Source organism: Heptranchias perlo, chromosome 30, assembly GCF_035084215.1.
Source record: "Heptranchias perlo isolate sHepPer1 chromosome 30, sHepPer1.hap1, whole genome shotgun sequence".
NCBI lineage: Eukaryota > Metazoa > Chordata > Chondrichthyes > Hexanchiformes > Hexanchidae > Heptranchias > Heptranchias perlo.
The window spans coordinates 16,885,591-16,896,719 of record NC_090354.1 but is presented as its reverse complement, the minus strand read 5'-3'; positions in this window follow the sequence as shown (position 1 = coordinate 16,896,719).

The following is an 11,129-nucleotide window of genomic DNA, read 5'->3' as shown; positions in this document are numbered from 1 at the left end:
TGCAGATGGAAGTTGCACTCCACACTTAATCTGTAGCACCCCCCCACTTTCCGGGAATTTCAGGGTAATGGTTAACAGTCCAACTGGATCCATGACTGTGCACTCAGTCAGTACTAAATGTGCAGTTTCTGGAATTGGCACCTGTCGATTGACATTCAAGCCAGTCTGAAAGTGATGACTTGCAGTCAGGAGTGCACGTGACAAAAAAAATAACAATTGCGTTTACACGTTATTGTAATACGCCTTTCCACCTGTATTAGTGAATGGGTCTTAAGCGGTGCATCTTACAATACAAGTAACAATACGAGAGTGCTGTCGTGAGCAGCTGGGGAGAAGGTGTCATATAGATGCTAGCCATCAACTGCATAGTGACACTTTGAGTTTTGCACAAAGTGTGAAGGTAAAGAATACTCTGTCAACTATTTCTCTCCAGCCTGACCTGGGACATCACCCTATCCAAGTATCTGCAACAACCAATTGGTGCGTGACTTGGTAACTGCCTAGGAATGCACAGAAAGGATTATGGGAATAAATGATATTAACTATAAATATATGTAGTGCTCCTTAAAATTTAGAATTAAATTTAGGTAAAATAGAAACATAGAAAATCTCAAGGCTGGAAAAGACCACAGGTCCATCTGGTCCACCCTACTGTTATCCTAACAATTGAACCCGATGGTGTGTTTTTCTTCAAGACTCTTGTTCAATATAATCTTGAGAAGATCTAAGCTACTTGCCCCTACAACCTTCCTAGGTAAACTATTCCAGAATATAACCTCCGAGTGAACTGATGCGTTCTTACATACTGCCTGAATCCATTGCTTTTTAGCTTATTCTTGTGTCCTCTTGCTCTGCTATCCTTACCACATCAAATATCCTTGAATGAGCCCCTAAATCCTTCAGCCACATTAATTTGAATATTCCCTCCAGTCTTCTCCACTCCAATAAGAGTCCAAGTTCTGAGTTGATCTTCGTGTTTATTCTCTAGTCTCCTAATCATTCAAGCAGCTCTTCTCTGCATCCTTTTCAGCTCAGCTATATCCTTCCTATAGTGAGGATTCCAGAACTGCACACAATACTTCCACTGTATTAACCACCCCTGGTGTTTTGGTGTCATTCGCAAACGTTGAGAGGAAATATGTGATCATACACCAAATCTGGAATATATTATGGATATAATTGTGCTTTTTCCAGTGATAGTTATAAAAATACATTACCAAGAGTCCACAATGGCTCAGTGGGTTTATCCAGTATGTATCTGAACCAAACATTTCCAGAAAAGTCCCCGATTCGATCCCTAGTCTCTGTAGAATCAGCCGATCTTTGCAGGGTTGGTGGTATGGGTGTTACAATTGGCCTCAGTACTGCTGGGCTGGAAAGGTGAAGAAATCAGCCAATGTCCCCGTTGCTGATCGGTATCCAGTGACCCCTGTTGCAAGTGTGTGTGTGTGGAAGTTGGGTGAGGATTGAATTGGGCTTGGCTGTGATACTCTGACAGTGACTAGCCTGCTGATGCTCAATAAATAATGGTCACTTGGGTGAGATACAGGAAAACAACTGGTACCAAGAGAACTGCACCCCAGCCAGTGCGAGCACCCGTCAGGTGAGGAGAGAACATCAAAAAGGAACAAAAAATAACACGTTAAACCTAGGAATTGGGAAGTCGAGTAAGCAAGTGCTCCGAGCAGCCCCCACCCATTTCTCATTTGTTTGGTGTTGGTACTATTAGCAAGGATAATAAAGTTTTGTCCTCTTGAAACTTGGGAGGCAGTCTGATCCTAGGCGGTAGTCTCCCACAGTCAGTGGAAATGGACATTCTAGAACCGCTGTATTACTTTCTAAGAAGCCACAATAAAACCCATGATTCATCTGCTTGCATTTCCTTGCTAAAGTGATTCTGCATGGAGCTAAGTGGTGGTGAAAGGGATTACATTAATGAGCAGAAGATATCCAAATACAAGGACACTAGGTTTATGAATTATATTTTATTCAGATTTGCTACAAAGCTTCTGTTGACCTTTTCCACTCACAAACTAGGGGCTTCTGCAGTGCGGATTAAGCACAAAACCCAGATCAATCAAATGTTATCATTTTATATTAGACGCCAACACAAATTACAATATACAGAGTTGCAACAGAGAAAAAACGTTATTAATTAACATGCTATCACCACCCACAGCTACAGCAATGCTTATTTTCCACAAAGATTGTACAATACCGTCAAGTGTTAAAATGCTTTAGCATCATTAGTAGTGAATATGAATTTAACAATGGAAGCCCAAATATATATACAGCACATGGATTGGAGAGCAACGGATTAAAGAGTAAAACAATGTAACATAGAATGTTTGCATTTACAGTAATGTTATAAGGATGTACCTTCAACAATATTGCAGTTTGGGGAAGAATGCGAGAGAAAAAAGATTCTCTTTTCGCAAACTGTCAAAAATATAAAGCAGAACAGTATTTAAAGAGAAACAGTTCACATTGTGAAACCGGAATTGATCAAGTTTCCAGGATTTCACTTAAATCTGCAGACCTGTGTTGCTGAATGCACACTGCATGACTGTAAGGCAGTACATGGGAACACTTTTCCTCAACTCTGTGAAGTGCCCTTTGTAGCGACTGCTCTGCTGCTTTGCAACAGCGAGTTGTAAACCTCGTCTGCTGGTGCACAGGATCAATTCAAGAAAGGTGCCTCCTAATGTAAAGATACCACTATAACAATTTGAAAAAAAAGTCCAGATGTTAACAGTAATTGGTACAGAAAGCGAACGCTCTTCGGGTGAGAGTGCATTTTCCAGTCACCTCTGCTCATTGGGAGTATTGTTTGATGTTAGAAGCGCTGTGACAAATTTTACAACAGAAGGATATTACTGGCCTTTAAGAACTGCATTTTAGTAGCTTTCACAGGCATTATTGAAAATCAAACAGCCAGTGTGCTTCTGAGGTTTAATTACAAACACAAGGACTAGTAAAAATATAACTGACACAATATTTTTATCAAAGGCGTTAAACTATTCAAGCATTTCAAAAAGCAAGCCATGTACCCCCATACAGCAATAGAGGTTTCTGTGAAGGCCTTTCAAAAGCCATAGGGAGAGAAAAGAACGTAACATTTGGAGCTGATCAGTGTATTTCCAATCTGTGGTACTCAATAGAAGGCTGGAATCAGAGACTGTAGACTAGACGTGGCAATGAAAATACTATTATCAGCCAAAATACCGTAGGTGAAAATTTTCTCTCATCGTTATGTGTTAGCAACATCATGAACAGTTTGCCATTTCTAGAGAAATCAAAAGTATTCTAAAAATAGGCTTGCATTTCCACTAATAATAATGACCAGAGGAAATCCTTCCACTATGTTTATGATGTCATTAACACATAGCAATCAGAGGACACTTTCCTTCTATGTCCCATGAAGAAACAAAAAAATCTGCTCACGGTACTTTCGAAATGAAAAAAAAATGTTCACACAAAATTGCCAAAGTCGTTACAAGGAATACATTTATTTTGTCATCTCTTTACTTGACCACCAATTCAAGTGAAGGTCACAAGATAAATTCAGATAAATAAGGCCCTTCAACCCATTTAATCTTCTCTACCAATAAACCAAATGACAAGATAGGTCAGGATAGCACTGAATTAATTTAAAGCATGCTCGACTGTTCAATAAAAATAAAATTGCAGTTAAAGACTGAGCTGCTGTTTCAAAGAATAAACACTGAAAAAAATCCAGGATATAGAGCTACACTGAGTGATAAACACAGCGTAATATTTCCCCATAACAACAATGGACATTTAAGGTACTTCCTTATTCCAGAAATTCAAACTGGAAAGCAAATTATTAAATTAAGTTTCTACAGACACATAAAATTCAGTACAACCAGCTTAAACAAATGCACATAAAACTACAGAGGATACAATGGTCAAAAAGAGTATCCATACATTAGCAATTTTGCTGTAAAATGCAAATTTACACACACACACACACACAAAATTGCAGGCCAGCTGCAAATTGTGATTTGCTAAATTGCAAGTTATTATAGTTTGGAGACAAACCTATTGTGTAGACCACACCACCATGACTTGTAGGGTTATTTTGCTGCTAGGTCCAGAGTCATTTCATTATTATTCATAATTTCTTTAAATGTTTGCTTTAAGTGTTTGGTGCTGGATTAATGAATTCTTGCATTTTATGTTGCGGACTTTTACTTTTCGATAACTATTGATATTTGACTTTTCCGCTTCCAGTAAAATAAAGCAAGTTACATTTCATCACTCACCCACTAAGGAATATATCAAATGACAGACTGACTAATTAAAGGGTTAACCCTTTGAGTACTACCATTTCCCATGCAGATTTGGAAATAGACACAATTAGTAATACAGTATATATGTATAGGCAAAGCAGGTTCTTTTATCATAGATTTTTAATGATTAATATTATTAACGAGCTCTGGAGATATACATGTCTTCATTGATATGTTTCAAATACACTGAATTATAAATTTTACTATAGATCTCAAAGGGTTAAGCTCGGGGAAGCAATATGATCTTAGTAATTTTATTCCTTTATACTGAAAATAATCATCCAAACTGTAATGGACGAAGGAGTCAAACCTACATCCATTTTTTACAAAATTGAGTTGGCAAATATGAAGAGGATATCTGAGAAGTCAGCTAGCTGGCCAAGAAGTGAAAGCTTTTGGAAACAGTGCAATCACCATGAACCTGGCAGCACAATGCTTAAGCTACAGAGAAAGATGAAACTTTCAGATGTTAGCAAATTTCCTTTTGTGCAAATGCGTTGTATGCTACATAAGTGTACTATTCACCTTTAAATACGCCCACTATATCTTGTGCGGGATGTGCACATTATCGGACAGTGAGGTAACAAATCAGTGCTGTCTTGAAGGCACAACAATGTAGTGCTCTGCATCATTACATTTCCAAAACAATCCATAAAATTGCTGAAACATTTCAAATCTTTTTGATGGGACAGTTACTACTGACAAAAAGTTTAAAGCAAAATCTAGTGAGTGTGAGACTATCTTCACTTCGGTACTTCTTGTAGCACCTTCTCTAACACAGTTAACATACAAACATTTTATTAATTAGAGAAAAGGGTTTGATGAGCTTCAACTTATTGTTGCTTAAATTCGAATTGTTTTATCAATCTTTTTATTTATTTAAGTCTTGCCTTCCCCCTACCAGCTAGGAAATGTCAAAGAGCTTCAGTGCTGGTATGCCCATGTGTGTTGTCTGTTAAAAGGTGCATGTCTTGCTCTCCCAAAATTGATGTGATCTAGATTCCTTCCATATTTTCACAGTAATCCAGCACAGAAGCTCAGTAACACATATTTGGCAGCTTGAAGTCCTTCTACCAAGACTTGTATCTGTGGCCAGTGGAACCCTGGATCACATGCCTTCCTGCTGGACTACCAGATCCCTTGTTCTGGAGAAATTTCCAAAGTAATTGTCTTGCAATTCCAAAATCAACCTTTTCACCCAATGCTCAGTAATGAATTAATTAATGTTAAAGAAACGTAAAGTACTTTTTGTTTTGCCAGGTTAAAAAAGGTGTTAATTATTTATCAAATTTTGTAACAGTTAATACCTTTAAATTGCAACAATGAAGCACAATTAGATTTGTAGTACTAGATATGTTTCACAAGGCTAAAAGAATAGGAATGTTCAGGGGTTTTGGAGAGCTAAATGAATAAGGAAATAAAATACATTACTTCTAAATTCAGATTCTTAAAGGGACCTCATCGTTATTGGAAAGCAACAAACCTTTTCTTTTTATTAGCCAAACATACAATTTAGTGGTGTAACTCATGTCAAAATACATCATTGTATTGTGAAAATATTGTAGTATTGCTTGTGTGTGACATCTCCCTCCCCAGAAAAGGCAGAAATTCTACTTTAAAATGAAGTCCACTTAAGCCATTTTGCATTTACTTTCACAAATAGAACATTTTACATCCCAGATTATGGTACAGTGACAATACGGCTATCATCCATGACTGACTATGTCTGTGCATTACAGAACCATTTCCCTGAACCAGACAACCTCTACTTGGGTTAAATAGGTAGAAATCAGGAACACAGTGCTGATGAAAACAGTTGCACTCTCACCAAAATATTTAAAGGAAATAAATCATTGAGAAAACTTTTGTGCATGGTATAATGAACAATCTCCTTTAAAAAGAAATGTGGATTATGCATAATCATGTCTATAATGCACATATCTCAGCTGTAGGCTATTTTACTTGAAAACCACAGGATCTTTGTAACATAAAGAGTGCTTTCTACACAATTAAAATAGGGAATAAATGACTAGGAATGAATTTAATGGTTTATGAAATAAAGCCTATGACAAATACATATCCAAGCTTAGCAAGTATAGACTCAGAAAACATGACTTCAAATGGATGGACAAGACAATCAGAATTGAAATATTCAAGAAAAATGATCTTTTCAAAGCCAGTAGAGGGAATGGGGTGGAGATCACTGGGAAGATTACAAGAAATTTCAGAGGAATGTCAAAAGGGCAATCAGAAAGGAAAAAAGAGAATTGGAAATTAGTATCACCGCAGACAGTAAATGTAACAGAAATAAATCCTTCTGGCGCTGTAACTTCATGAGGGCAGTAAGGGAAGAAGTGAATCCCTTAAAAAATGCTATTGAAAATTAAACTGAGAAAGAGTGGAGAATAGTCAATATAGTGAATATTTTCTTGAAGTATTCACAAGTCTACAGTAACATGAACTGCATTAATGAAAATAACCCATGCCCATTTGTGTGAGCGAATGGTGACAAATGTGAGACACAAATCTATGGTGCAGGCTCCCTGGAGAGAAGGTGCAAATGAAAATATTTTGGAATACAGTATATGAGTAATTTGAGACATGATAGATGTTAAGTATAGCATACTTGGAGTATCAGGTGACTTTGGACCTAAGGTTCCCAAAGCTTTCCACCACTGGGGGTTTTTGTCGCCTCATGTCTAGGTCTGTTATAGACTAATCGTTAGGGATTTATTGCCTCGATTAGTCAACAACTCCATTATTGTGGTATCACGCGACTACAAAGATGGTAAAAGATGAACTAGACCTTAGTCTTTTTTCATCTAGCAATTCCTATAACCTTTGACATCAACAAAATCGATGGCATGTACCCAAGGGAAACAGAGACAAGGGATGAAATTTGTGAAATGTCAGCAATTCCCACGAGGGAGTCACTAAATAATGGGAGGTCCCATTAAATTGGAAACAAGCTAATGCAGTACTCAGATTCACGAGAGGACACCCATCAATATCTCGTAAAATACTGGAATTATCAATTGAGATCTACCTGTTTGGAGAATAATCAACCAAGATGGCTACAGAAGGGAAAAATTCTGCCAATTAACCTCCTTCACTTTTTTTGCATTAGTGAAATCACAAGTGGATAATGGAAAACCATATAATTTGGTGTAGTAGGTTTCTAAAATTTGATATACTTTGTCACAAAAAGGCTGCTACTGAAACGGAAAGCAGTAGAAATTCAAGATGAAATCTAGATAGGGATAAAGAATGGGCTGACGGAAAGGCAGTAGTAGGTGTTGTTAGGAGAGTGATGTCAAGGTGGGGCATGAAGTATTAAGCGGAGTGCTCCAGGAATCAGCGCTGGGGCCCTACAGTTCTCTCTACATTGACTTGGATTCAGGAACCCAATGCAAAATGGTCAAATGTGCAGATCATACAAAACTGGGATGGAGCGGGCAACATTTAAGTTGGAGGAAGCAGCAAGGGGCCCATAACAAGGAAAAACACATTGGAAAGAAAAATTGAGCCCACAAATCAAAATAGCTAAAGGTGAAGTGAAAAGTGATTTGGGGGTGATAATACATTCAGCACTTAACATGTCAAATCACTGCTGTGCAGCAATAAACAAAGTGAACAGAATACTAAATTGTGTTGCCAGGTCAGCTGAATATAGGCAAGATGATCTCATGCTAAAAATATAGAATTCTCTGGTCAGACCACACCTTGAGTACTTTGTTCAGTTTTGGTCACCAAGACATAAGAAAAATGTCCAAGCCAGGGAAGAGTTGCAGGGAAGAGCCAAACGCCTGATCCCCGATGTCAAAGGGTTGAGCTATGACGAAAGATTGGAGAAACTGGGGCTTTTTACTCTTAAAAGGAAATGACTGAGGAGCCTAAAGAGGTGGAAATGATGTTAAACGGCAGATAAGATAGAGATAGGGCACTCATTCAAGGTATGCCAAGGTACAAGAACAGAGGGGTATAGTTTAAAACTGGTAAAAGGACAATTTAGAACAGATGTCAGGAAGAATTTCTTGATGCAGTAATCAATTCTTGGAATAGTCTTCCAGGTAGAGGAGTGGGGGTAAAAACTGCAGATTCACTTATGAAACAGATGACACGATATGTTATTTATATTAACGATTTGGATGAGAATTTAGGAGGCATGGTTAGTAAGTTTGCAGATGACACCAAGATTGGTGGCATTGTGGACAGTGAAGAAGGTTATCTAGGATTGCAACGGGACCTTGATAAATTGGACCAGTGGGCCGATGAATGGCAGATGGAGTTTAATTTAGATAAATGTGAGGTGATGCATTTTGGTAGATCGAATCGGGCCAGGACCTACTCCGTTAATGGTAGGGCGTTGGGGAGAGTTATAGAACAAAGAGATCTAGGAGTACAGGTTCATAGCTCCTTGAAAGTGGAGTCACAGGTGGATAGGGTGGTGAAGAAGGCATTCAGCATGCTTGGTTTCATTGGTCAGAACATTGAATACGGGAGTTGGGATATCTTGTTGAAGTTGTACAGGACATTAGTAAGGCCACACTTGGAATACTGTGTACAGTTCTGGTCACCCTATTATAGAAAGGATATTATTAAACTAGAAAGAGTGCAGAAAAGATTTACTAGGATGCTACCGGGACTTGATGGTTTGACTTATAGGGAGAGGTTGGATAGACTGGGACTTTTTTCCCTGGAGAGTAGGAGGTTAAGGGGTGATCTTATAGAAGTCTATAAAATAATGAGGGGCATAGATAAGGTAGATAGTCAAAATCTTTTCCCAAAGGTAGGGGAGTCTATAACAAGGGGACATAGATTTAAGGTGAGAGGGGAGAGATACAAAAGGGTCCAGAGGGGCAATTTTTTCACTCAAAGGGTGGTGAGTGTCTGGAACAAGCTGCCAGAGGCAGTAGTAGAGGCGGGTACAATTTTGTCTTTTAAAAAGCATTTGGACAGTTACATGGGTAAGATGGGTATAGAGGGATATGGGCCAAGTGCAGGCAATTGGGACTAGCTTAGTGGTATAAACTGGGCGACATGGACATGTTGGGCCGAAGGGCCTGTTTCCATGTTGTAACTTCTATGATTCTATGATATGAAGGGGGGGGGGGGGGAGTGGTTGATGTCTCCCAGAAATAATGTAAGTGACCCAAGCTGGGAAAGTGGTTCAGGCCATGGGGTGAAGGTTGTCTATATGAATACCGTTGACGTGGCTGGCTAAACATGATTCAGGGAATGTCTACTTTTCTTCTGCATTAAGGTACTGCTCCCTCTTGTGGTCGAGCTGAGAACATAAGAAAACTCACTCAACTGATGCAGGTGCACACAAATAACAAGCAGCTCAGGGCCTAAGGGTGAGAAAATATCCAATTACTTGAGCTACTGGTCTACTCCGCTCAGTAAACTTGATCTGAACGTGAAACCAAGTGCATAACACTGAGGCTCTTGAGAATTACACTACAGCATCCCGTTATCACATGTAATACGGTGAAGTTCCATTTGCACTCAGCTCCACCAGCTTATATTCTACTCACTAAGGTATTTTGTCGGAAATCTTATTTAAAAGTTCTATTGGTTCTATATATTGGGGTTTAAAAAAATAAATATTCATGTAAAATTTATAGAAATAAATCCTGTAATAAACCAGGAAGAATTATAACTTTAGAACTACAGTATAGTAGCAAGATTACAAGTGTAAAACTGACCTTTTTCCCAGAATAGACTCTTTATTCAACAGAGGCATAAGCATATCTACTCCACATATCAGCACAACAAAAAGTAGTTTCAAATAAGTGTCAGTTGGTGGGGTGCGGGCTTTTTTGAAGGTAATGGATAGAAACAGTTTGAATACTCTGGCCATATAAAGTATTCCTAAGCCTGGCGTAACAGTGAGATGCCCTGCATCACTCAGAAAATGTACTTCAATCACAAGATCGAGCCAGCAGCTTCGACTACCACAGGAACACATTTCCATTTACTGTTTTGTGTCCATAGAGCCTCTTGGAACGAAATTATAACATTGTTGCCAAATTTGAAGTCAGGATTTTGCTGCAATTGTTTATACTTACTAATAATTTAACTGAGATTCCCCCTAACTCATTTAACTTTTGTTTTAATGAGGTCCAAAAGCACTCATCACCATACTACCCTTACCTGGCTGTAAGTGCATCAGTGACTGATAATTATGGAATATCTCATCTATGTTCATTAAATTGACACGTTAGATTAATACAGACAAAAAGCTGAGTTTGAACTTCAGCTAATTATGATCTTGGGAACAATCAAACTTTAAAATGGGTGTCATGCATGTCCACAGTTTTAAATTTTACTGCGATGTCATATGTACAATAGCAACAATAAAAGATGGAGCTATAACGTCATATTTTGTTTAGGAACACATAATGATTAATTAATATTATTATTTACTTAGCACCATTAAATGATCAATTAGGAATGTCAAACAGCAAGAATAACTTATGTAAATTGGAACATCATTGGCTCAATGAAGTAGTCAGGCTCCACTGTAACTTGAGTCTAGGCTAGCTTGTTTAATGATCACATTGATTAAATATAAACTCTAGCTGGCTTCATATGCAAACTGCATTATTGACATGCATATTTACAGGGTAGTGCTTCCTAGAATTTTATCAGTTATTTTGTCAAGTACTTTGTCATAATTAAGTGTTTTCCGCTACTGTTGCTAACATTATCAGTAATATCTTTACCTGATTTTTATTCCATTTGAACCAGTCAATTTCCCATCCTTTCAGCACTTTGATCCTCAAAACAATCGATAACTCCAAGATGTGGTTA